The following is a 6,337-nucleotide window of genomic DNA, read 5'->3' on the forward strand; positions in this document are numbered from 1 at the left end:
CTGGTCCGCGTTCTGGGGACGAGGGTGGAAGAAAGAGACGGGGTCACTGGAGGTCCACGTGCCCTCGGGCAGATTCCACCTCACACAAGAGTGCCCTGGCAAAGGCAGCCCATCACAGCTCTGCTGAGCCCTCACCTCTGGCATGGAGCCACTTGGGAGCCTTTTTCTCATTCATCCCCAAAGACATAATCCACCCACCTGGAAGAGGTACCTTCTTCATCCCCACAAAGATGCATATGTGGGGGGCAGCCCCTCTTCTCATTGGTTTCTTATTCAGACCAGGCTACATCCCTTCCTGCTACCCGCCCCTCTCCCCTTCATGCTGCACCTGAGCTCAGGATGGTACCCCAGCTGCTGGACCCACAATGTAGAGAAGGGTGGGGACAGCCCTCCTCTGATGTCCCAGTGAATTGTTCCCATTGGAATGGTTGAGTGGGTCCAAGGTTCAGTGATGGAGGTTGTGATGTCAGCTGTGGACACACCTGCCTGTGTGCACACGTGAGTCTATGTGCAATCATGAATAGTCTTTGTATCGTGAACACAGTCAGCTGAGGATTATGTAAATCATTCCAGAACTCAGAGGAGCAGAAAAGGAGCAACCAGAGATGGACCAGGAAATTGTGTGCTTGAAAGGAGTCAGAGATGTTAAGTTCTGTAAACTGAGTAACAGCACAGTAGAGGCAAGAGTCCTGTACATCCTCAGTCTGCCCCATGTGTCACACTGAGGTCGTGAGAGGGGATGGGAAGCTGTCCTCTAGAGAGCTCTTTTGGAAAAAAGTGGCTTAGTGGGAAAGAGCCCTGCAACTGGAAAAGAGATGTGGTTCTTGCCCCAGCTCTGCCACTAAATAGCTGTGTGATCCCCTGGAAGTCAGCCACACTCTCTGGGCCTTAAGGTTTCTTGATGTTCTGAAATGCTGTGGATTTAGAAGACTAGATGGAATTGTACAGCTATGAACTGGCATAGCCTAAAAAAGATTCTGGCCCCCTAGAAACTTCCTCCACCTCAGAAACCAGTGCCACCCCCCAGGGCTTGCTTTCCAGCCTGTTCTTTTTTCAACAGACTCCAGCAGAGCTCACCTGCCCTTCAAGCCTCCGACACCTGGCATCATGGGGCCGTCAAAGGGGATAGAGTTAAGTGGTAGTGTCTGGGTGCCCCTGCCTCAGAGGGGTTCTCCGTGCAGCCCAGGGTCCATGGGGCCAAAGCAGCAAGATAGGGGAGAAATGATGACATATTTCAGCACAGAAATAACAAAACAGGCTTCCACTTTCCTGTCAGCTCTGAGCTGTTTCCTCCTTGATGCTCCCCACAGATACAGAACAGAAAAGGTGACAGCACTAGCAAGGCCACAGGTGTGTGTTTGCCATGCCAAGCAGAGCATCTTAGGCTTTTGTGACCTGTGGCAAAAGAGAGTCCTATTCAATTTGGGGCACCTAGGGGGCTCAGTTGGTTAAGCATCCGACTCTTGATTTTGGCTCAGGTCATGATCTCACAGTTCATGAGATCGAGCCCCACATTAGTACTAATAGCACAGTATTATATTAGTATTAGTACTAATAGCACGGAGCCTGCTTGGGATTCTGTCTCTCCCTCCCTCTCTCTCTCTGTCCCTACCCTCGTTCATGCTTACGCGCTCTCTCTCAAAATAAATAAATACCTTTTTTTAAAGAGAGAGAGAGAGAGAGAGTCTTATTCAATTCCTAATCTAGTGACAGTGGCTTTTTTACTCCCTCTCCCCAGCCCTACAGGACCCCATGCCCTCCAAGGGCAACGGCAGGGGTGGGCAGCTGAGAGACAGCTGACTGCTCTTCAGGGGCAATGCAGCTGTGTTGAGCATCCTGGCCTTTGCTGATGTGGGCTGTGCGGGTGCATCTCTGGTGGGCACGGCGCTCTCCAGCCGCAGCCCAGGGAATTCCCGTCATGGGGTGGGTAGCTCCCGCGAGCCCTGTGGCATGCGAGCGTGGGCACCCTACTCTTTCTGCTCTGGCCGTGCTCAGGGGCCAGGGTCCAAGTGTCGTCCCGCTGTGCCCACGCCCTCATCTCCTCCACGAAGACAAAGAGCTCAGGTGGCTCGGAGGCTCCTCTTCCCACAGGAGGTGGTGCTGCGTGCGGCAGTCCCTCTGCTGAGCTCTGCCCAGCTTCCTTTGGTCCTTCCTTTGCTTCCTCAGCCCCTTCCATGCTAGATTCTCTTTGTTCCCACCCTCAGTCATCTACCACTTCTTCCTGGCTCCCTGCAAACAAGGCCCAGAGAGAGAAAACATATTTACATATTTTTCCCCCCAGCAGACCTTCTACATCGTGCTCTCAAAACGATCATGTCTACAAGGGGCCATTTGACACCCACGGAGAATCCAGGCGGCCTGAAATCTTACCCTGAGGCCAGGTCAGGATGCTGTAATGCCGAGATGGTCCAATACCATCTTGGTGGCCTCTTTGGTCTCAGAGGAAATGGCACAAATGGCCTGGCCATGTATGTAGCTTTAACATCAGATGCACACAGGCAGAATCAAAGATCTTCCTGTCCTGGGCTCTATACGACGGCCTTACGTGTCCGCAGTGTCTAGGAAAGTGTAATGCACACCAGCTATTTTATTAAGACCCATAAAACAAACCAAGAAAAAGTGTGCTGTGACTTTTTCATAATCATATATGTTCAGGCCTCTGAAAATGGTGCTTTATGTGAAATACGTTTTCTTATTGAAATATAAGTTACTGACACTTAAAAAGTGAAACAAACGTCTTAACTTTTATAAAAGCACTTAAACAATGGCAATGCCCATTTCATAAGAGCAATTCACGCATAAAAAGAGTGATGGCACTACCTGTAAAATGGCCTAGCATTGTCTAGACAAACACAAACTTGGAACACTTCAGATTGGGAACAAATGGATTCCTTCTAGAAACGTAATCTCCATTCATGTTTTGTCTGGAAGCCAAACAGCCTGCAGAAGTAGGATTCCCTTGCTATCTTTTTTTTTTTTTTTAAGTTTATTTATTTTGAGAGAGAGACAGTGAGTGTGCAAGCTGGGGAAGGACAAAGAGAGAGAAAGAGAGAGAATCCCAAGCAGGCTCCACACTGTCAGCAGGAGCCCAATGTGGGCCTCAAACCTATGAACTATGAGATCATGACCTGAGATGAAGTCAAGAGTAAGCCACCCAGGCACCCCTCACTTGCTATCTTTGATTCAAGGGAATATTTTTAGGACTATTGGGTCAACATCAACCAAGATAACCTGGCTACCAAAGATGAAAGCATGCATCTCTAGAAATCATTATCTTTTGAGGACTAACCTAAGTGGACCAATAATTACAGAAATAGTGGCTAAGTGAATCCAGAGGCTTCTAGATTTAATTAATCCTAGAATTAATCTTGTAGTACCACTGATATTACACCGAATGGACTAATGATCCCCAAACTCTGGGCAAAGGGCGAGGGGTTCATAAAGCCATATGGACGATAAGTGTGACGTAATATTTTTCAAATGTATGTAGATGCTGTTAGAATTAGTAAAATATAGTTTAAAAGTATTGCTTTTTAACATTGACTCAGTGGATATTAACAATACATCTGGGGGCAGCAGCGGTGATTCCCTGAAACGTGTTTCGTGTTGCCAAGTTGAGAATCACATGAGGAAAGCTTTTACTTTAGGTCTTCAGATCAAGTCACCCATCCTTTTAGGTGGTTGTTACTAATTTTGTAACTTTTTTGACTTTCCTCTGGCATTATTCACTGTTGAGGGAACTTATCCTGAATTGTGTCCTACTTGTCAGAGTATTTTTGAAAACATTCGAAAGTCCAGTGTGTCTCAGTTTCACCCCAAGGGTGGCTATTTAGGGAGATTTCCACTAGGTCTGATTGTACTTGATATTGGTTTATGCTGTTTCCGGTCTATCACTTTCAGCCATCTCTGGAATGTTCAAAGAAATGAGTACTGAGGACTACAAAATGGTATCACTTAGGGAGCTAGATCAGTCATGAGCAATCTCTGGGTACAGTTCCACCTAGTGCTATCCACTCAGCTTCTTCATTCCATTAAGTGAGCTAAATTATTTAAATGGGTAGGCGTGGCTCTGGCCCAATGCTCAGCCTGAGCTGCTGGGGGGCTTTTTCTGCTGAGAGCCTTTGGGGGTGCCATTACTCTAGTCTTAATATGATGGTCGCTTGTGGATGGAACCACTTCTAGAAGCACAGTCAAAGCAGGCTGGAGGAGACAAAGTGTGAGCCGAGCCATGACAAAGTGTGGCATCGTTTCAGAAGAGCCCAGCGTAGAGCAGCCCAAGAGGGTCAGCTGCAGTCTCAGAGGGTATATAGACACCCACTGCTTTTGCCAGCAGATCTTCCAGAAGATGTGAAAACTAAGACACTTATCTAGGGGACTAATGCAATAGAAAATTTACCCTAAAAAACCAGTTTCTTTTTTATTCCTTGTGATGGTTTTAATGTTCCAGTAACTCATGCTTTCTTTTGAGAGTTGAAGATAAAGCATCCTTCCAAAACCCTGTTCCATATGCATCTAGAACTGCCTCTACACATGTCCAGTCCTAGATGCATTTTGTGGGGCAGGGAAGGAAGGTTGTCTTGGATATTGATAAACAGCAGGATAACAGGAAATGCTTTCCCTCTCCAGCAAAGACCTCCTGAGGTCCCGCCCACTGTTTGATCTTTTCTCTTCTGAATTTGAAATGAATGATCCAGATTGGTGGTATGAGAATCATGCCCTGCAGAACGCTGAGCTGGAAGATGGCTGGGACCTGGTGCCTCGTTAAATCAAACAAATATTCTGAGCAGTTAAAACACCCTTAGAGACACTATGTTTACATGTCTAGCTTCTAACAACAACGGAAATTGGAGCGAGTTAGATTGGAGGTCTGGGCGTCCACTGCCAGCAACATGCTCAGGAGATCTCGGACAGTTCAGAGTCATTGCTTTTCTGTTTCCTGTCACTTCTCCCAGTACAGACCCTCCTTATTTCCAGTTTCCTGGACTCCTCCTTCCCTGATCCTCCTTGTGGCAGACCGTTTACTCCCACTGCAAGTATCCTTCTGGCCTCTGCAACAAGGCTTGCTGAGTGTCTGTAACCTGACATCTCCCTGGTTTGTCTCAGGGAGGAACACCCCCCGCCCCCAACCTTCTGCAGGAGTAAGGCTGATCGCTGGGGTCCTTACGAGATCCTGAAACATTTTGATTCTTCTTTACCAGAGACAGGAAGAGGGAACCTATAACAAATCTAGTTTTTATTATTCCTGCAAAAATTTTTAACTTTCTATTTTTTTCTACTCAGAGACAAGCCTGAAATATAAAGTAAATTGCCAATAGAGTTGTGTCCCCTCACTTTAGAATTATATAATATAATGTATTTTGTTCTGTTTTGAGGTGTGACAGCAGTTCCACGTGTGGCAGGTTTTTCTCATGATTGTAAGGGGCAACAGATACATCCGGGATTGGTCCAAATGCTGGTCAAATACCCTTGAGGTTTTATTTATCCATTTGTCTACTGGGGTTTGTAAAAAGTAATTTATTTTCCCCATGATTTTAGATCTGTATGTTTCACATAAAAGGGAGATCACAGAGTGTAAAGTCTGAGACGGAAATAGCTAATAACTAGTAGTGGCCAAATTCAATTTGTAAATACTTTGAACTTGCTTGGAAAGTAATAGCACTCTGTTCTTCAAAATGGAATAGTAGTGGACTCCTCAAACGCCTTCCAGTTTCAACCTCTGCCCCCTGGGCTCAGCCTCTGCTCACCCCAGAGTGAAGGGCTCTTTCTGGGTTGGTGACTTCTGCCCCCAGCAGGATGGGGTAGCAGGGACAGATGTACCTTCCTACCCCAACCAGTGAAAAAACTGAGAAAACATATGGAACAACTGCTTTCAAGGCACTTCTGGGGCAGCAGGAGGAGTACTCGGGAGTGTCTTGCCCCAACGAAAAGGAAGAGGCTGTCAGAACTGACAACACGAAGAGGCCAAACTGTGTGCTGCCTCCAAGAAACGCAGTTTAAATATAAAGACACAAAAAGATCGCAAGTGAAGGCCTACAGAAAGGCCAACACCAATCAGAAGAAAACCAAGACAGCTGTAGTAATATCAAAAAAGTCTATTTTAGAAGAAAAAAATATCAGATATGAGAGGGTAATTTCATAACGGCAAAAGGTCAAACAATCAAGATGATATAAAATCCTAAATGTCTATGCTCTTAATGATGTTTATGCTTCCCGGGCACCTGGGTGGCTCAGTCGGTTAAGCATCCAACTTCGGCTCAGGTCATGATCTCGCGGTTCGTGGGTTTGTGCCCTGCATCAGGCTCTGTGCCGACAGCTCGGAGCCTGGAGCCTGCTTCGG

The sequence above is a fragment of the Puma concolor genome, chromosome B2 (assembly GCF_028749965.1).
Source record: "Puma concolor isolate L17-30 chromosome B2, mPumCon1.1.hap2, whole genome shotgun sequence".
Taxonomy (NCBI): domain Eukaryota; kingdom Metazoa; phylum Chordata; class Mammalia; order Carnivora; family Felidae; genus Puma; species Puma concolor.